Source organism: Bufo gargarizans, chromosome 5, assembly GCF_014858855.1.
Source record: "Bufo gargarizans isolate SCDJY-AF-19 chromosome 5, ASM1485885v1, whole genome shotgun sequence".
In the NCBI taxonomy this organism is placed as follows: Eukaryota; Metazoa; Chordata; class Amphibia; order Anura; family Bufonidae; genus Bufo; species Bufo gargarizans.
The window spans coordinates 38,342,922-38,364,499 of record NC_058084.1 but is presented as its reverse complement, the minus strand read 5'-3'; the positions used below and the strand labels follow the sequence as shown (position 1 = coordinate 38,364,499).

Here is a 21,578-nt window from a genome sequence, read left to right as displayed (position 1 = left end):
CCTTTCTGCTGCAGCTCTCTCCCTGTACCTGCCACAGCTTCTAACAGAATACATGGCTAGTGGCAGTTGACAATTTACACTGAGCATGTGCGACCAGCTTAGTAAGACGGACAAAAAATAAGGAAAATAATAAAAAGCAGGTGGCGCTATACAGATACATTTTATTGAATAACTCAGTGGCTATGCCACTTGTTTAATTACAAGCAATTACAAAAATATTCCGATCCAGGGGCTGGTTTGAAAAATTTAGAATATGCACGTGACAAAAATATATTTATTGTAAGTCATTAGTTGGAATAGGCATTGTTGTGGTTAAACATGCACTCCGCAGCAGGCTTGCATGAAGAAGTATACAGTCCACACATTTTGGGTACAACTAGCCTCAACTACTTTTATTCATTGTCCATATGGCAAATAGGTGGTCACATTATAGGCCATCTGGTTATGGTGGTAGTTGAGAATGGGAGGGCCCGACAGGTGGGGCTGGACTCTCATGGTTGGACAGGAGTTGAGGAATTAGGCGTCCATCAGTTGGTGCCTCCGAGCTGGCGTTCATCGGCTGGTGGCAAGATGGAGTTGCCAGTTTATTTTTGGGGCTTCTAGGACCTCCCTCGTCATTTACGCAGGTTTTTGGGGGTTAATGTTAAAATAAATATCAAACATAAATAACTTATTTAATAAAAACGGCTGCTGTGGCCGATTTAATCCGAACTGTTGTCCGGCTGTTATTCAATGTTATGGTTAAGAAGGGTTGAGGGGTTTGGGGAGACCCGAGCAGTCTAACCAATACCTTAGTCATGTGGCTCTTATATGGCTTGTCAGAGTTTTCTTCTTCTCCAGGGAAGAGCTCATCCCTCTTCTACAGAAGCTCTCCAGATGCCTCCTAACTGGCTCCTTTACACACCATGGGTGTAGTGGACTGAGTGGAGTTTGGTGCTGCCCTTCTCCAGGTTTTGTTACAAATGTAATGTCAGCTTTGTGGTCCTTTTTACTTCGTAGTGCTAATATAACACTTTTAGTGCATAAATACTCTGCTCCAGCAGCTCTGCTGCCAAAAAACTGCTACTTTGGTGGTCACACTGCCACAATGCAGAAGTGTAAACGTCTATCAACAAGCTTTCCTATTACCTCATTAAAAAAATGTTTTAGGCTGAGCTGCGAGCCACGAATGCACCGTTGTCTTCACCTTTTTATCAGATGTGAATCTTCATCCTCGTAGGGCTTCTTTCAGGGGACCAAACGGGTGACAGTCGGATGGGGCAAGGTCAGTTTACGTGCACGTTCAGCGTTGTCATCAGTCGCGGGCATGGACAGGCATCTGGCTCCTTCTTCGTGGCTGACACTTGTGAGACCTTCCTTGAATTTCATTATCCATTCATACACATTTCTTTACATCAAAACACACGTCTCTACCAGCTGTGCACATCAGCCTCTAGGTGTCCAAAGCTGAGACATACCCCAAAATACTTTCAGCTGTAATTGCAGCAAAATGTGGGGTCTAATCTGAGGTACGGGCGTTTGATCTGAGGCATGGGGGTCTCATCTGAGGTATGGTGGTCCGATCTGAAGTCTGAATGGGGGGTCCTATTTATATTGGGGCTCTTATCTGAGGTCTGAATGGGGGTCATTCACATTGGGGTCTGAGTTGAGGTCTGATTAACATTGAGGGTCTGATTGGTGGTCTGATCTGAGGGCTGATAAAAAATATTTTTTTATTATTCTCCTCCTCTGAAACCTAGATGCGTCTTATAGGGGGGAAAATACAGTAATTTCCTTTTCACTTCACACATACTTGTCGGTCTATAACATAAAATCCCAACAAAATCCCAACAATAGGTGGATTTCACCTACTGAGCTATTAACATCACTACATCAGTCTCCGCGATTTACATAAAAATATACTAGTATTACTGGCCTGTGTCTTGTAATTTGTCTATATAATCGCTTTTATTCATATGTTAATTACCTCAATAAGGAGCCCAAGGGGCTGTCCCTCTGGCAGTTGGAGCCCAGCCGTGCCCATTACTTCGGAGCCCACCACCGCCCCACTGCTAATCTATTCGTGGTTGTAATGTGAAGAATTGGGGAGAAGAAGTTCAAGGGGTATGAATACTTTTTAAAGGCACTATATATATATATATGTGATACATTCCTGTTAAGAAGAGATCTGGCTATATGTAGACTATACTTGTGGTACAGACTGGACAATCAGTTAAGATCCTCTCGAATCTTTTCTCAGCTGTGTTATTTTTACAATAAACTCCAGAGGACATTTATACTAATAGGTCCCAAAAGGAAGAAGAAGGCTGCAGACATTTCTATGATAACATCTGTTGAAGCAACGATAACAACCAGTAAAACTCATTTTTCTAGTGATCGTGCATCGCAGCCTTTCTATTTGGGTTCATTCCCTTATTTTTGTCATGTACAGAGGATGACATGCATCACAGAGCAACGTGCTCTACTTAACCATATGGAATATTACTTGAACCTAATAGGCAACTGCTAACAAGGAGCCTGGTGGATCGAGTTTCTTTAATTGCATTACCAGATGAAAATTGAACAAATGGACACCTCTAGTACATACATCATCATATCTAGGGCTATGGAATATAAAGAAGGTATAGCCATTCCTGTCATTTAGAAAATCATCAAAGAAAATTGCCCCAGATATTGCATGTAAATATTTTAAGCAGATGATATATGGAAACATTATATATATATAGAAGGAATGAAAAGGTGTAATTTCCAATCTTTAGACAACGTTGTATTAAGGGAGTATTTTAAATCAGCAAAAAAAATGTATCCTATCTTTAATGAAAGAGCTCATAGCCTTTCTGCATCCGTTCCTTACAGCTTTCAAGAACTTGAACTGGTCCTACGATAGACACGGGCTCACGGCTTTTCACAGTTAAAGGGGTTGTCGGGGTTCAGAGCTGAACCCGGACATATCCTCATTTTCACCCAGGCAATACCCCTGATATGAGCATTGGAGCATTTCATCTCTGTTTGCTTATATTTTCCACACTGCTAGGTGGAGGCCTCCACCTAGCAGTGTTACCGGTGACGTCACCAGCACCAATGGGCAGGCTTTAGCACTGTCCTAGACGTTTTACAGGCTAGGGTAGCGCAAAAGCCCGCCTATTAGTGACGGTGACATCACTGGGCTCACTGCTAGGTGGAAGCCACTGCCTAGCTTTACCCATGGAGAGCCCGGAACGTCACCGGATCGCTTTCAAGGCCTTGAAATGCTCTGATGCTCATGTCAGAGAGGCTTTAAGAGCCTGCCCTTAGTAGTTTAGAGATATGATTTATTAGATGACCGGCACAAAGGGAAAGTGAAAGTACCAGTCACATAGCTAGAAAAACAGTTAACCCTTTGTGACAGAATGGCTCGATATTTTTAATAAAGGCCAATTGAAAATCTGATTTTTGCTCATAAACAAAAATTGCCTCCGAAGGTGTACATAGCCTTTAAGTCAATTTGCATGTCTTTTCCCAGGGAGCATTGTGCCTGTAAGACTCCCTACTCCAGCTCCACAAGAAGCAACAGTACCCTCTAGAACGACGCCAAGGCCTCTCACCCAGCTGACTGCTCACCATGCTCTCTACTGATGAGTGTCAAGAACCCTGAAAGAGTTGTCTACAGATTGGTCTCTTTGTTATGGAGGAGTCTCTGGTTATGCTTAAGTCTCTAGTGTGTATGGGTCAGAATCGGGATTTTGACTTACAGGATAGTTACCCCCAATAGGTGGCACCGGGAGACTGTTTTCTTCCTTTTATAGGAGAGATGAGACTAGTTTTACACTAATCGTATCCAGCATAGCTGGAATGGAGCACCTCAAGGCCCCATTGACTATAATGAAACCTGGGGGGATCAGACCTATTTCTGGCCAAACAAAGGCAAGATTTGGCCAAACAAAGGCTGGTGCATGTAGCATTTTTTGTCCGACCAAAAACCTGCACTAATGCTGGGAAAAGGCTGGATCCCCGCAAGGTCCCATTATAGTTAATGCGACCCTGCAGGGAAAGGCAGGCAGTATCCGGCTATGCCAGATATGATTAACTGGTGTAAAACTAGACTAATTTGCAGGGAAATGTCTGTAAGACTTCTTACACTAGCTGGGGGGATCCACGAGAAGTAAAATTACCCCCCAAGAGAACAAATATTAGCATGTGTGCTGTAATGAGTCAATCATCATGTAATGGAAGGGTAATCAGGACTCTTAGTGTCGTGCCAAGGGGGGATCCGCCCTGGGTGCCAGCTTATGCCAGGGTGCCGGGACAGTTTACTGCGCGGCATAAGAGCCTATGGCTGCCGTGCCCACAGTTCAGACTCCTGAAGCCTATGAAGTAGGAGATTGCGAAGACATCACCTGCTGCACAGAGTCCATTATATATCATAATAATACAGAGGGGCCATTATATATCATAATAATACAGAGGGGCCATTATATATCATAATAATACAGAGGGGGCCATTATATATTATAATAATACAGAGGGGGCCATTATATATTATAATAATACAAAGGGGACCATTATTTATTGTACTAATACAAAGGGGGCCATTATATATACAGTATACAATAGCAGAAGGACCTTGCTTCGCAAGGGTATATTTCATCTATTTCATTGAATGTTTATGTATTGACAGTATCCCCTATAACAGTGACATCTACAGTACCCTGCCCCCTTAATAGTGACCTCTACAGCAGCCCACCCACTTAACTTTGACCTTCACAGCAGCCTGCCCCTTTAACAGTGAGTTCCACAGCACCCCACCCCCTTGACAGGGACCTCCACAGGGGCCTGCCCCCTTAACAGTGACCTCCACAGCACCCATCCCTTAACACTGACCATAGGTTACAGTCCCCTTAACAGAAACCTCCACAGCGACTGCCCCTTTAACAGTGACTGCCACAGTACGCGCTCCCTTAACAGTGACCTCCACTGTACCCCACTACCTTAATAGTGACTTCCACTGTACCTGGCTCCCTTAACAGTGACCTCACAGTACCCAGGTGCCCCTTTAATAGTGGCCTCCACAGTCCTCTCCTCCCTTAACAGTGACCTTCACAGCAACATGCCCCCTTAACAGTAACATCCACAGCACTCTCCCCTTTAACAGTGACCTCCACAGTGGCTGCTCCTTTATTAGTGACCTCCACAGTACTCTGTCTCCTTAACAGTGATTTCCACAATCACCCACCCCCTCAACACTGACTGCCACAGCAGCTTTCCCTTTAATAGTGACCTCCACAGTCCCCTGCCCCCTTAACAGAAACCTCCACAGCGCCTGCCCTTTAAGAGTGACCTCCACAGAGTTCTTTTTCCTTAAAATGTGACCTCCACAACACCCCGCCCCCTGAAGAGTGACCTCTACAGCACCTCGCCTCTTAACACTGACCTCCATAGTGGACCATGACCTTAACTGTGACCTCCACCGTTCCCTGCCCCCTTAACAGAGACCTCCACAGCGCCTGCCCATTTAACAGTGACCTCCACAGCATCCTACCCCCTTAACAGTGACCTCCACAGCGCCTGCCCATTTAACAGTGACCTCCACAGCATCCTACCCCCTTAACAGTGACCTCCACAGCGGCCCGACCCTTTAACAGTGATTTCCACAACATCCCATCCCCTTAACAGTGGCTTCTACAGAAATCTGCGCCTTAACACTGACCTCCATAGCAGACCGTCCCCTTAACTGTGACCTCCACAGCAGCCTGCCCCCTTAACTGTGACCTCCACAGTTAGTCTCCAGTTATGTGGAGACTAAGGGCCTCCGAACTTCTATTGGCTGATAAGGGTCATGTGACCGTGTGTATGGCAGTTGGGATATGAGGAGAAAAATCTGCAGGCGTCTATTGGATAATGTAGGTCATGTGATGGTGTCATATTTGTATTTTTGGGGAATATCTCAGGAACGGTACGTGCTAGAGAGCTGAAACCAGGTCTAAAACCTTCCCGGACACCTGATGTACCTGTGTGCCAAATGTTGTGATTGTAAATGCAACGGTGCGGATTCCTTTAGTGGACATACAGTACATACACTCAGCTTTATATATTAGATAATAATACAGAGGGGTCATTATATACTATAATAATAATACCTTATACTAACACTATTCCACTAGCGCTTGTGCTCTCCTTGTCTGTCTATGCTGCGGTATCGAAGCAGTAGCGCACTCCCTGCTGCTTAAAGAGAAAACGTCACAGTATAAATAGTATATGGGATACCACGCACCTCCTCTCCAATCACACTGATTCCCCCACTACAGGCAGCCACTAACACTTGTCAATCCAAATCCAAGAATACCTTGCTGTTGATACTGTATCCATGGCTAATATTCTGTCAGGTATCTATAGCATGGAGCGCTCCCCGGTCAGTGGCACCGCTCTGTATAGTTCAAAAGCTTGCGCTCACGTGGAGCAACTAGTGACGTCACTCTCAGAGCTACGGATAGTCGTGAGTGCCAAATATATATAATAATAATACAGAGGGGGCCATTATATATTATACTAATAATATAGAGGGACCATTATATATTATAAAAATACAAAGGAGGTTATTATATATTATATTAATATAGAGGCAGCCATTATATATTATAATAATAATACAGAGGGGGGGGGCATTATATATTATAATAATACAGAGGGGGACATTAAAGGGGTTATCCAACCCCTATAATGACCCTCCCTAATGCCCTGCCATCTCATATAGGTTATAGTTACCACGGTCCCCGGGATACGCGTAGCTTCTGATCCCCACACGGCCAGCGCGGCATCTCCCCGTCACGCGGATTAAAACATCCAATAGCAGGTCGCGACGGGGACGAGCCTCCCTAGCATAGCAGCTTGTCCCCATTGTGGCCCGCTATTGGCTGCCCCTACCCCCTTCCCCTTGTCTCTGGTTGTTTTGCTCTGCGCGGCAGGGTAATTCAGCTGCAGCTGTGCGGGGATCCGGAGTGACGCAGGTGCCGGGAAGCGGGGTAAGTATAACCTATATGAGGTGCCTGGGCTTTGGGGGCTGGGTCCATTATAGTGGTTTGATAACCCCTTTAAATATTCTAATAATGTGGGGGGAGGGGGTGCATTAAATATATACTACCAGTACAGAGGGGGACAATATATATTCAATCAGTACAGAGGTGGCATTATACATATGGGCACCATAGGGGGCATTATAATACAGGAGCACTACAGGGGGTCATTATAACTACAGGGGTCACTGCAGAGGGGCTTTATAAATACTGGGGCTGTTACAGGAGGCATTATAGCTACTGGAGACACTATAGGAAGCTTTTGTCACTGGTAATGGGGAGGGGATAACACCAAATGACACACAGAAGGAATAGACCGGAGTCTAGGCCTCAAAGCTAAGGGAGAGGGATGGTGACCTCCTAGGAATCCCTAAACCTCTCCCTGACTCCTGCCATTATGAGTAGACCCTGAAGGTGGAAATACTCATACACCGTAACCTAGGCCCTGGGAGCACTATGGAATGCCTTATTTCTACTAGGGGCCCTATGGGGGCATTATCAATGTTAGGGGTGCTGTGGGTGCATTATTATTGAACACAATATGGAGGGCATTACTAATGGGGTTGCTAATAGGGGTACTGTAGGGGCACTATTACTATTGAGGGCAGTCTGGGAGCACTATTACTATAAGGAACTATCTGTATGGCACTGTTGTTTCGGCAGTATAGTATATGGGGGCATTGGGAAGCACATTGGGCACAGTATTGGGGGGGGGGGCAGCAGGATGAAGATGTGAGGGCACCAGGAGGGGAAGGGATGATAGAAAAGTTAGGATGTTTTTGTCGTAAACTCTGCAGAGACGAGGCACGGCTGAGAGAGTTTATCAAGATGGTCTGGTTCAAATGGAGAAGATGAGGAAAGAGAACATCTACCTCAGAGAAGATGTCACTGGATGTAACAGGTATGTGGCGCTGTATTAACCTGCATGTTTCGTAGTGATTTATGTAATGTCCACCCACATATCTCTAACAGTAGGGCTGGAGGGAGGTGTTGAATTGAGAATTTGGCGCAGGTGGAGTATTTCTATTTTCTTGCCTTCTTTCAGCTCACCAAACACAGTGCAGTCCATTTGATAGCATGTGTGCTTGGTATCGAAGCTGAGCACCATTCACTTCATTGGGAGGGAATGTTGGAGTCAGAGAAACCACCCACCCAGGGTGCCAAATACCTTAGGCACGCCACTGCTCTTACTGTTTCAACCTAGGAGTCCTGTCATGATTTACTCAAAAAACTTGGCCTAGATCATAGAAAACCTTTATATCACAGAGCTTAGCTTCTCTCCATCTATCATATCATGTGCTTGGATAGGGCATCACCCAACAGGTTTGCTTTAAAGGGGTTGTCCCGATCAATCAGGAGAACCAGTGTCCCCGAGTCCCCCGCCTATGGTCACATATGGGCAAAGCAATGCATCATCTCTATGGGATTGCCAAAGAGAAACCGAGTGCAGCACATGATAATTTCAAAAAGAAGACCACAGTGGTAGCAAACTTGAGTGACCATCGCTCCATTCACTCGTATCTGATCACTCCCTAAAAAAATCAGGTACTTATCCCCTATTCTCTTGAGATGCAATAAATTGTTATGCTGGAAAGTTCCTTTACTCGCCAGTTAAAATGTTAAATGGCGAAATACCACCAAAAAGTATGTGGAAAAGCACAATAATGACTCTTAATAATCAGCAATAGATAATCCTATAAAGGAGAACCAACCAATTGAAAGAAGTATTCCTCACATTGGTACTGGAGGTTAGTGGTTGTGGCAGTTTCAGGCCCTTTTGGTTAGTGTAATATTCAAAATCTTATGTGTGTTTGTCATTGAATCCTCCAAACTCTGGTGGAAAGTGATACATTCTGGCTCTGATGCTTGGTGATAAATGGAACAGTTCAAAACCTGTCTTTGGGCTTCAGTCTTACCAGGGCCGGGCCGACACAGAGGCTGGGGAGGCTCCAGCCTCAGGGCGCAGGCCAGCTCCCCAGCCTCTGGACAGCAGGCAGGCCACTGACTACGTCACTGCTGCTGCCGCGCCTGCCGGCTGCGCTGGAGGACGGCGGGAGTAGTGAGCACTTGGCACTGACTTACGTGCTCCCTCCCCGCTCTGCCTCCTGGCTCGGCCGCTCCGCTGTTCTGGTCTCTGCTCAGTCGCTTGCCTGACTGGCTGCGTACAGCGCGCACTTTGACCTGATCGCTGTACGCAGTCAGGTCACATGTGCGCCCTCTGGAGACCAGGAGCCGCGCGGGCAGCAGCGGGGAGCTGCACGACGTGAAGGTCCGACCTGACCACCTGGACCTGACAGAAGAATGCAAGGAAGCCACAAAGATCGAGGCCGAGAGCCTGTACCTGGCCCCACAGCTCGAGCAAGCCCTGCAGCAGGTGAGGCAAAAGGTTTTGCAGCACAGCACTGTATCACGACCCAGCCCAGGCCCCAGCAGGGATAGAGCGTAAGAGTCTGCCCTGAAGTGAGGTAAGATAGTTTTCTAAATAAAGATAATATTATTTTCCTTCTGATCAGAGGTCTGATGTGGTTCTGGATGGGATAAAATTACAAGGAACGCCCCGGGGGGGGGGGGGGGGGGGGGGGTTGGGTGGGTTGGGGTGGATGATGATTAATAACAAACATACATATATAAATGGCGGGGGGGGCTTGACTTGAGTCATCTACTGATCAGTGATCATCAGAGCATTAGAGCTGCAGGAATAAATAACATCTAAATGTCTGGTGGGGTAGATGGGGGGGTCGAGGGCTGATGGGGGGAGGGGGGGTTAGATTTTCTAACCCAGCCCCCCTTCCCCCATCAGCCCTTGTCCTACCACCCCATCTACACGTACCCCTGCAAAACTTGCTAGTTTTTATTCTGTCTTGTTGACAGGATTATGTTTATTTATATTAAGATTATGTGGTTATTGTCTTATATGACTTGTTTTTGCACTTTATTTCTATCTTTATATGGATCTAAAGAGGTTGTGCCTTTGTTATAGTTAATTGGTACATTAAACTGTGCATATTTATGTGTAATTACAACAGTAAGTATTTAGTAAAGACTCCACAAGTTGGGGGGGGGGCGCACTTGGGCAGCTCAGCCTCTGTTGGTGGTGGACCTTGTTCCAGCCCTGAGTCTTACAGCCAATTCCTGGCGCCTGATAATTAGAAATAGATGTTTGATCAGTGACTCAATCTCTGGTAAATCAGTAACTTGATAATCCCTGTCGTTCTATAGTATCCTGATCTCTGATGGTTCTGTAAAACATGACCCCTGGTGGTCCACTGGTGGCCTGACTTATTGTGAGATTTCAGTAGGGTTTTCTTTGGGGCTTTGGCCCAAACATACCAAATAATTCCATGTTACTTATGTGGACGATCCAATAAATATGGAAAATCTGTGAAATATGTAAATTAGTCAAGATATTATAACATAATCAAAAATTATAAATAATGTATTGGAGAACACAGAGGACACTTTGGAAATGGCTAAAATGCTTCTGAGATATTGTGAAGCATAAAACTACAAAAGAAATTGCTGGTTAGGAAAATAAAAGCTGTTTTGTACGCTTAGAAATGAGCTATACCAGGAACATAATATACAGCATGATTTGGAAAAAATTACTTTCCTATAATCCACGGTTTAGAAAGACTCTTCTGACATACAAAAGTAAAATTACTGAGCTGTTTATAGCTGAAAAGGGATGTTGGAACGGCGCATAATTGAACACAAATTTCATACTTACATAATTACTAAGGATGAAAGTAAATTGCCAGTCAATCTAGAATTTTTCACTACAAATATTTATTGAACCTGCCAGCACTCTGTCTTTCAGAGTGACCTGATGTTCATAAGCCTTTCCTCTAAAAGGGATAAAACCTGAACAGCCTGAGCCTGATCTATTGCCGAGCAGTGATATTTATAAAGCTAAAGACGTATAACGCCCTACATGGCCCTATGTGATATAGGCTAAACGTGCATTCTTTCTTAGCTAACCTTTGCCCATGGAAAAACAAGTTGCAAAAACAACTAACCAGCTTTTTAGACATGTTTCTACAATGCTTACTGGCTATAAAGCAGTGTTCCCCCAATTCCAGTCCTCAGGGCCCACCTACCGGTCATGATTTGTGAATATCCCACAGAATAAAGACGTTTGGTAAAGTCCTAAAGCATTGACACTAATTAAATCACCTGCTAAATACTAAGGAAATCCTGAAAACATGACTGGCAGGTGGGCTCTGAAGATTGGAGTTGAGGAACACTGCTATAGAAGACTAAAAAGTTAATTGTGAAATACCTGTGTTTTGTGTGGGACATACAGTCAGGTCCATAAATATTGGGACATTGACACAATTCTAAAAAAAATTGGCTCTATACACCACCACAATGGATTTGAAATGAAACAAACAAGATGTGCTTTAACTGCAGACTGTCAGCTTTAATTTGAGGGTATTTACATCCAAATCAGGTGAACGGTGTAGGAATTACAACAGTTTGCATATGTGCCTCCCACTTGTTAAGGAACCAAAAATAATGGGACAATTGGCTTCTCAGCTGTTCCATGGCCAGGTCTGTGTTATTCCCTCATTATCCCAATTACAATGAGCAGATAAAAGGTCCAGAGTTAATTTCGAGTGTGCTATTTGCATTTGGAATCTGTTGCTGTCAACTCTCAAGATGAGATCCAAAGAGCTGTCACTATCAGTGAAGCAAGCCATCATTAGGCTGAAAAACCCCCCCAAAAAAACATCAGAGAGATAGCAAAAACATTAGGCGTGGCCAAAACAACAGTTTGGAACATTCTTAAAAAGAAGGAATGCACTGGTTAGCTCAGCAACACCAAAAGACCTGGTAGACCACGGAAAACAACTGTGGTGGATGACCGAAGAATTCTTTCCCTGGTGAAGAAAACACCCTTCACAACAGTTGGCCAGATCAAGAACACTCTCCAGGATGTAGGTGTATGTGTGTCAAAGTCAACAATCAAGAGAAGACTGAATACAGAGGGTTCACCGCAAGATGTAAACCATTGGTGAGCCTCAAAAACAGGAAGGCCAGATTAGAGTTTGCCAAATGACAACTAAAAAAGCCTTCACAGTTCTGGAACAACATCCTATGGACAGATGAGACCAAGATCAACTTGTACCAGAGTGATGGGAAGAGAAAAGTATGGAGAAGGAAAGGAACTTCTCATGATCCTAAGCATACCACCTCATCAGTGAAGCATGGTGGTAGTAGTGTCATGGCGTGGGCATGTATGGCTGCCAATGGAACTGGGTCTCTTGTATTTATTGATGATGTGACTGCTGACAAAAGCAGCAGGATGAATTCTGAAGTGTTTCGGGCAATATTATCTGCTCATATTCAGCTAAATGCTTCAGAACTCATTGGACGGCGCTTCACAGTGCAGATGGACAATGACCCAAAGCATACTGCAAAAGCAACCAAAGAGTTTTTCAAGGGAAAGAAGTGGGATGTTATGCAATGGCCAAGTCTATCACCTGACCTGAATCCGATTGAGCTTCATTTCACTTGCTGAAGACAAAACTGAAGGGAAAATGCCCCAAGAACAAACAAGAACTGAAGACAGTTGCAGTAGAGGCCTGGCAGAGCATCACCAGGGATGAAACCCAGCGTCTGGTGATGTCTATGCGTTCCAGACTTCAGGCTGTAATTGACTGCAAAGGATTTGCAACCAAGTATTAAAAAGTGAAAGTTTGATTTATGATTATTATTCTGTCCCATTACTTTTGGTTCCTTAACAAGTGGGAGTCACATATGAAAACTGTTGTAATTCCTACACTGTTCACCTGATTTGGATGTAAATACCCTCAAATTAAAGCTGACAGTCTGCAGTTAAAGCACATTATGTTCGATTCATTTCAAATCCATTGTGGTGGTGTATAGAGCCAAAAATGTTAGAATTGTGTCGGTGTCCCAATATTTATGGACCTGACTGTATGTTTTCCTAGACAAAGCTCACTGGGGGATCTTAAAATGGGGTATGGTAGTCCTCACAAATTGGACAACTAGAGGTACAAGAATTATTAGGTGGACTTCACTGGAGCTGACCATAAATGGTACTAGAAACAAATTATTATACAAAGCTTACCAAAATCTTGAATCTATATGTAACTCCTCCATAGTCCTAACATAAACTGTAATGTAGTCCATGACATAAGCTAGTACTTCACCAATATTGATGTTCTATACCAAGTGACCACGTGTTGTGGGTCTTTTCAGTGAATCCATTTTCTAAAAACGCTCTCATCCTCTTGGTTTTCCCAAGAGATCCCATATCATGAGACTTCTTGGAATTTTCAAGAACTTGCACAATTTACACTCTCTTCTCAATCATCCCTGGATAAAGCCCATATTTTGGTAAAGATGTGTCCTTCCTTTCAGGGGCATAGCTAGAATTTAATGAGCCCCAAAGCAATTTTTACAGCCCCCCCCCCCCCCCCTTACCTAAATTAAAAAAAATTGAAATAAAAAACTTTCAAAAAAACTATTGTCTTTGTATTACCAGATCAGAGAGGGCATTTTTTAATATGACGGAGGGGGTGGGGCACATATCTGCCAAATCTGAAAGAAAGAAGCAGTGGCGTGCCGAAGGTGTTTTGCACCCGGGGCGGGTCTTTTTTCTGACATATACCCCTCCCCACCGTACTTTAAAACATTTTTCCCCTCACAGTTGTTATGCCTTCATTTTTCCCCCTCACAGTAGTCATGCCCACATTGTGCCCCTGACTGCAGACTGCCGCCCCCTTCCTTCTTCTGGCAGGGCTACACCTAGCCTTTCTGCTGCCTGAGGTGAAAACTGAAATGGTGCCCCCCCTCCCATCCTCAAGATGGGTCATCAATATGTGATTGGCTGATCAGCTGTTAGAAGAGAAAGCGGCACTGTATGCGAGCACCGCTTCTTCTTCATTACTCTGCTTGTCATCTCAGAGGCGCAGTAAAATTACAAGTACTTGCTCCAGTCACTTCAATGGAGCGGATACTTGTAATTACACTACCCTGCCACCACTGCAAAGGAAAGACACTCAGTGTAATGACCAGGAAGAAGTGGACACATGGAGCACCGTCTCCTCTTCAAATAGCTGATCATCGGGGGTGATGGTGATAGGTCATCAATATATACAACCTGCACGGCCCCTTTAAAGGGGTTGCCCGCTTTTTACAACCGGGGGTGCCAGACCACCACCTGTCTGATATTGATGCACAGACTGCCAAAGGAGGCAAAAAATTCAAGAGGCCTGTGAATTAACATCAAGTTGTTGCATCCTTTGGCAGCACAGAGGGAAACAAGACCAGCGCTTAAAACGTCAGTCTTGTCCCCCATATTCTTTATATATATGTATAAATACACATACAGTTGCAAGAAAAAGTATATGAACCCTTTGGAATGATATAGATTTCTGCACAAATTGGTCATAAAATGTGATCTGATCTTCATCTAAATCACAACAATAGACAATCACAGTCTGCTTAAACTAATAACATACAAAAAATTTAATGTTACCATGTTTTTATTGAACACACCATGTAAACATTCACAGTGCAGGTGGAAAAAGTATGTGAACCTCTAGACTAATAAGATCTCCAAGAGGACTGGAGTCCAATCAATGAGATGAGATTGGAGGTGTTGGTTATAGCTGCCCTGCCCTTTAAAAAACACACACCAGTTCTGGGTTTTCTTTTCACAAGAAGCATTGCCTGATGTGAATTATGACTCACACAAAAGAGCTCTCAGAAGACCTACGATTAAGAATTGTTGACTTGCATAAAGCTGGAAAGGGTTATAAAAGTATCTCTAAAAGCCTTGCTGTTCATCAGTCTATGGTAAGACAAATTGTCTACAAATGGAGAAAGTTCAGCACTGCTGCTACTCTCCCTAGGAGTGGCCATCCTGTAAAGATGACTGCAAGAGCACAGCGCAGACTGCTCAATGAGGTGAAGAAGAATCCTAGAGTGTCAGCTAAAGACTTACAAAAGTCTCTGACATATGCTAACATCCCTGTTAGCGAATCTACAATACAAAAAACACTAAACAAGAATGGATTTCATGGGAGGATACCACAGAGGAAGCCACTGCTGTCCAAAAAAAACTTTGCTGCACGTTTACAGTTTGCACAAGAGCACCTGGATCTTCCACAGCAGTACTGGCAAAATATTCTGTGGACAGATGAAACCAAAGTTGAGTTGTTTGGAAGAAACACGCAACACTATGTGTGGAGAAAAAGAGGCACAGCACACCAACCTCAAAACCTCATCCCAATTGTGAAGTATGGTGGTAGGGGCATCATGGTTTGAGGCTGCTTTGCTGCGTCAGGGCCTGGACGGATTGCTATCATCGAAGGAAAAATGAATTCCCAAGTTTATCGAGACATTTTGCAGGAGAACTTAAGGCCATCTGTCCACCAGCTGAAGCTCAACAGAAGATGGGTGTTGCAACAGGACAACGACCCAAAGCATAGAAGTAAATCAACAACAGAATGGCTTAAACAGAAGAAAATACGCCTTCTTGAGTGGCCCAGTCAGAGTCCTGACCTCAACCCAAATGAGATGCTGTTGCCTGACCTCAAGAAAGCGATTCACACCAGACATCCCAAGAATATTGCTGATTTGAAACAGTTCTGTATAGAGGAATGGTCAAGAATTACTCCTAACCGTTGTGCACGTCTGATCTACAACTACAGGAAACGTTTGGTTGAAGTTATTGCTGCCGAGGAGGTTCAACCAGTTATTAAATCCAAGGGTTCACATACTTTTTCCACCTGCACTGTAAATGTTTACATGGTGTGTTCAATAAAAACATGGTAACATTTAATTCTTTGTGTGTTATTAGTTTAAGCAGACTGTGATTGTCTATTGTTGGACTTAGATGAAGATCAGATCACATTTTATGACCAATTTGTGCAGAAATCCATATCATTCCTAAGGGTTCACATACTTTTTCTTGCAACTGTATATTCAAAATAAGAGCATTGCTACGTATATCTACAGTAGATATTTCGGACATGATTACTGAGATACGAATAGAGATACTTGTAATATATATTGTAAGGGATCGTTCTCTCAAGTAGGGCGGCGATGACAGATTCCTCCTCAGACAACGGGTCCAAGTCCAAGTGGTGCTTTATTTTGGCACCAGCACAAACATAAACCAAAAATAAACACCTGCCCGTCTGGGCTCTACCTAATACATAGGTCTTCTCTCTAACTCCCCTATAGAGCACAGTTCACACACAGGATATCCGGCTCTGACACTCCGCAGGTCAGCTTCACCAGGTGTAAGTCCCACACAGGGGAGAGATCTGGCTTCACATAGCCTCATGCCCCCCCCCCCCCCCATCCCTCCTGGCCGGGACCACACAGAGCCTCACAGGCTTCCCCCCTCTAGGGTCACATCCTCTCCCACAGTCATACACAGAGGGTTGGTTTATCACCCATTAATTACACAGCAAGACTCACCTGTGATCACCTCAGGTTAGAGGGAATAACAGCAGTGGACTAGGGGTGTGGACTGAGAGACTCCCACTATCAACCTGTCTACCAGTCCGAAGAAATACAGCCTATACAACTTTAAACAAAATTATCTCCAGCAAGCTATGCTTTGCTGAAGCAGCACAATTACTGGATTCCAGTTATCTCACCCAGCTAAACTGAAAACTCTGGTGAGATCCACACCCTTAGTAACCCCTCTTCTCCAGACCGGAGGTCTGGGCATTTTTCACATCGCACAGCGTCCTCCGGAAGATGTGGCCACTGTCATATTTTTTTTCTTTATTCTGCTACACCCAGGCCAGCAGAGCTTGGTTTGTCACAAACACAGACTTTCTACCCAGTAGATAATATCTAAGGGTCTTCAGTGCCCATCTAACGGCCAGACACTCTCGTTCTACTCTTCCACGAGCAACGATGATGCACTCTCGCATTCTTTTATCTCGCTCTCTTTGTCTTTCAATTTCTCTTCACTTCTGGTGTTCATGCTCCCTTTGTTTCTTTAATTTATCAAAAGATAGCATCTCTCTTTTTTCTTTACTCTCAGAGTTTAGATCTTGGCTTCTGGAACTCCTTTCCGAAGATATTTTTATCCAAACGACAGTTCTTTAAAGCATCTCTGCTTCCAGATTTGCTATGTCTGGAACGATCAGAAGTTCTTTTTCCACACTCCTCCTTCTCTTCAGCAGTGGTTTCCTCAGGTTTGGTGGCAGTTTCAGAGTCCTTTGCTTCTTCAGTGGCTTTTTCCACTTAGGCAGACTCTCCTTCAGCTTCTTCTTTGATCTCTGCAGCGTCTGAAGATTTCTCCCACTCCAACTCATCTGCCTTAGCTTCTTCAGCCTTTGTCTCTTTGGAGTCTCCACTATCTTTGTTAGCCTTCTCATCCTTCTCGGACATGGCATCATATACCTGCACCCTTAACTCCTCCCTTTCTTACTCATCGAGGTTGGAGGCACTGGGGATATTGGGGTCCTTATCAGACTCTTCATTTTCCTCTCCTGGCATACCCAGGACATTGTTCTCCATTCGTACAAGCTCCAGAAGAGCCATCCCATAGTAGTAGAAGGCATCTGCACACTGGTCAGCCGTCTCCCCGTATTTCTTCCACAGAAAGCTACTTGCTTCCTGGAGACATTGACGGTGTAGGGGACGTCTTGCATGACCAGGTCCCGGTTACTCACTGCCATGAGTCTCTTGGCTTCTGCATCCACATCAGCCCGATCAACTTGTTCAGCAGATGTTGAAGGAGCAGAAACCTCTTCCATCTTCTCTGCCTTGGCCGGCACCGCAGCATTACCATTTCCAGACTCATTCTCAACAGGCTCTGGCTTGGACTTCTTGGCATCTTTCAGAGGACTCTCCTCCTCAGGTTTCCTATTTACCTTCTTCCGTACTAGATGAGAGATGTCTAAAACACAGTTGGTTCCCTGTACAATGCAGTTCACACTCTTCTCTGCTACCTCAGCATATGTACAGTAGGAGTACCCCCGTTCACCAGGGTCTCTAAGTGCTTTGTTTGTGTCTTCTGCAGTTGTCTATGCTTCTTTGCAGTCTTTATTCTTCTCCTTGATATCAGGCAGTAGACCCTTTAGTTCATCCATCTCCTTCTGGGTTTCCTCCTTTGACTCCTCTAAAGCCTACTCCAGTTGCTCTGTGAGGACAGCTAGTCTCTTCTCTATCGAATCTATGGACTGTGTGGAGAGAGAGAAAGCATCCTCGTGTTTGCAGATGTACTGATATGCCAGGCCCAGCTGGTAGGGAGTCTCTGCCAGCAGTCGGCCATGCTCTTCTAGATGCTCATTCTGGATGGTCAGACCTGCCAGGAAGTCTTCCACTGCCTGGGTATAGTTCTAGGACACTATGCTGACTTCTCCACACTTAATCAGGCTTATGTCCTGAACCCGATCAGGTTCTCTTTCATGTGCCTGGTTCACGTTGTATATCACAACACCTTCATCATCCCTGCACCCAAGCTCACTAATCATAGAACACTGTGGAAACTGCTTATCCGCACCTGGTATGTGTGGTACACCCTCTAGCACTGTCACACTTTCCTGCCCATTTATCACAGTGGGTTCCCTCAGCTGTTTCATCATCACATGACCCCACATTTTCATTATGCACTTCAATTAGCTTGCCAGGTTCACTCTACACCTCATGTGCACCATTGTTTCCAATGGTCATTTCACTTACACCATTGTGTTCAATGTGCATCTCCCTTACACCTTCATTTAAAGGGACAGGTACAGGCTCTGCAGGAGTTTCATCACTTAAACACTTGCTGCATAAGTGTTTCCATTTCCCCACAACTCCCAAAACAAGGTGAAAATCACAGCCCAACATTACGTCATGTATGAGCGTATTTGCAACACTAAGTTCACAAGTCCCAGTTCCTCCTGGAGTCTCACACTCAGTGAGAGCCACAGGATAGTTCTTGCTATCCCCATGTATGTCCAGCGCACTTAGCATTTTGTCCAACACATAGTCCCCAGCTACCAAGCTGGCATGTACCTGGCTCCCTGCGTCCAACAACCCTTAGATTGGACTGTCATCCACCAAAATGTCACACATTTTTGTTGCAGTCTCTAGTCCCGGTGTCTCAACACCTACCGGCTCGGCAGATGCAACTACCGCCGGCTCACACCACAGTTCATGGCTTCTGAGGCCCCAGGGCACTGGTCAGCACCATTCCCAACCACCAGAGCCTTGCTCACTATCACTTTGTCTCCTACACAAGCAATATAAGGAACGCTCTTAGGGCTCATTCAGATGGCCTTATGGGTTTTGCGGTCTGCAAATTGCGAATCCGCAAAACACGGATACCCACCTGTGTGCGTTCCGCAATTTGCGGACCACACATGGCCGTCACTCTCATAGAAAATACCAATTTTTTCCGCAATTGCGGACAAGAATAGGACATGCTCTATATTTTTTGTGGGGCCGAGGAACGGAACAATGAATGCGGACAGCACACGGTGTTTTGTCTGCATCTTTTGCTTCCCCATTTAAATGAATGGGTCCGCACCCGCTCCGCAAAAATGCGGAACGGGTGAGGAACAAAACATATGGCCGTCTGAATGAGCTCTTACCCATTGAAGTCACGGGTTCGGCTCTCCCAGGTAGTGATGGACGAACATCTGCCGTGACGGTTCGCGAACGCGATCAAATGTTCGCAAACCGCAAGTTCGCGGCGGGTCCCATTCATTTTAATGGCAGGCAAACCAGAAAAACCTTCAGCTCATATTTGCAGCCAAGAAATAATTACTAGAAGTGCACAAATAGTCCCACAACATGGACAGTGAAATACCATTGCGATCTCCATTCATAATTTTTTTCAATGCAAAATATTGGCGATATAATTTTCGCGTACGCGCATGCGCAAATGCACTGTACAGTACCCAAATGCACTATATAGAAAGTATATATGTCATGCCCTGCTCAGACTATGTGCGGAGGTCTGCCAGATTAGCAGCACATGTCTAGTGTTTTGTTTTGGAGTCATGCTGGATCCGCCCCCCTTCAGGTGCACTGGGTGGGGTCGTTGGTTTAAATTACTTCCACTCCCAGTGTACCGTGCGGGTTATAGCATCAGTCTGGCTTTGGAAGCAAGGAAGGAAGGATTGGCTATTCCGGCTCAGATAAGATAAGTTTGGGTTCTGATTTTTGTGGTTTGCTGTCTAGTCTGTTTGAGTGACGTCTGTCTCCTCCAGGTTCTGAGGGAGCAGGCTGCCCCTTACCCCTTTCACCATCTCAGGGATTCTAGGGTATGTTCAGCCCAGGCACGAGGACACATTATTCCCATCTTTAGGGTCTGAATGTGGGCATAGCAGTATAGGGAGAGCTGTTAGGGATTTGCTAGGAGGTGACCTTATCCCCAGCTTCTTGCCTAGAAACTTGTTGTTTATTTATCTGTGTATCTGAGATCCTGTCCGCCGTGACATTATAACCCACCAATACTTTGACTGCCATTGCTCAGCGGTTTTGTGATGGCGTCAATTGATGCGCTAGTTGACCACATGCAGGGATTTTCCCTAGAGGTTGCGGATCTGCGTAGCTCGGTCACACGGTGTCAGAATGCTCTGGCATCAGGTGCAGGTCAAATTTGTGGGGAGCCTAAAGTCGCTCTTCATGATAGATTTGCAGGGGGTACGGATGACTTTATCCGCTTTAGAGAGTCATGCAAGTTGTATTTTCGGCTGCGTCCATCGTCGTCAGGTGATGAAAGTCAGAGGATTGATATAATCATTTCTCTGCTTAAAGGGGACTCGCAATCCTGGGCCTTTTCTCTGCCGCCCGGTTCTCGGGCCCTCCGGTCGGTGGAAGAATTTTTTAAGGCCCTGGGATTAATTTACGATGACCCAGATCGGGTCTCGATGGCGGAATCTAAATTGCGTAATTTATTACAGGGTGAACATACTGCAGAGGCTTACTGCGTTGAGTTTAGGAGATGGGCAACCGAGTCGAAGTGGAATGACCCCGCCTTACGTAGTCAGTTTTGTCAAGGGTTATCTGAGAGATTGAAAGATGCCCTTGCTTTTCATGAGTACCCAGATTCTTTGGAGAATGCTATGTCTTTGGCAGTACGGTTAGATAGACGTATTAGAGAGAGGTGTAAGGCTCCCTCCGCGCAAGGGATCCCTTCTGTGAGTGGTTTCGTCTCTACTGCTTCCCAGGGTGATGTTACAGGTAACTCTGGGGTAGGGGAGGAACCCATGCAGCTGGGTCAGGTATCTTTTCATTCTGGTAGTAGAGACTTTAGGAAATTGCAGAAACTATGTTACTACTGTGGGAAAAGTGGTCATTTTATATTTGCTTGTCCTTTTGTTAAACCGCATGTAGATGAGAAAAAAATAAATAATAATTTCCGACTCTTGGTAGCGTGAATGGAGTGGTGGAGCAAGCAGGTATGCAAGCTCCCTGTAATACTCGTTTTCTCCTTCCAGCTATGGTGGCGCCAGACTCAATACATTTTTGTTGTTGAAGTATTCCTTGACTGTGGTGCTGGGGTAAACCTTATTGACTTTCTTTTTCTTCAAAATC

General features: G+C 44.9%; 1 pseudogene; it reads right to left on the bottom strand.

The window, feature by feature from the left end:
• Positions 1 to 17,288: 17,288 nt before the first annotated feature.
• Positions 17,289 to 19,007, bottom strand: LOC122939292 (annotated as a pseudogene).
• Positions 19,008 to 21,578: the final 2,571 nt, after the last annotated feature.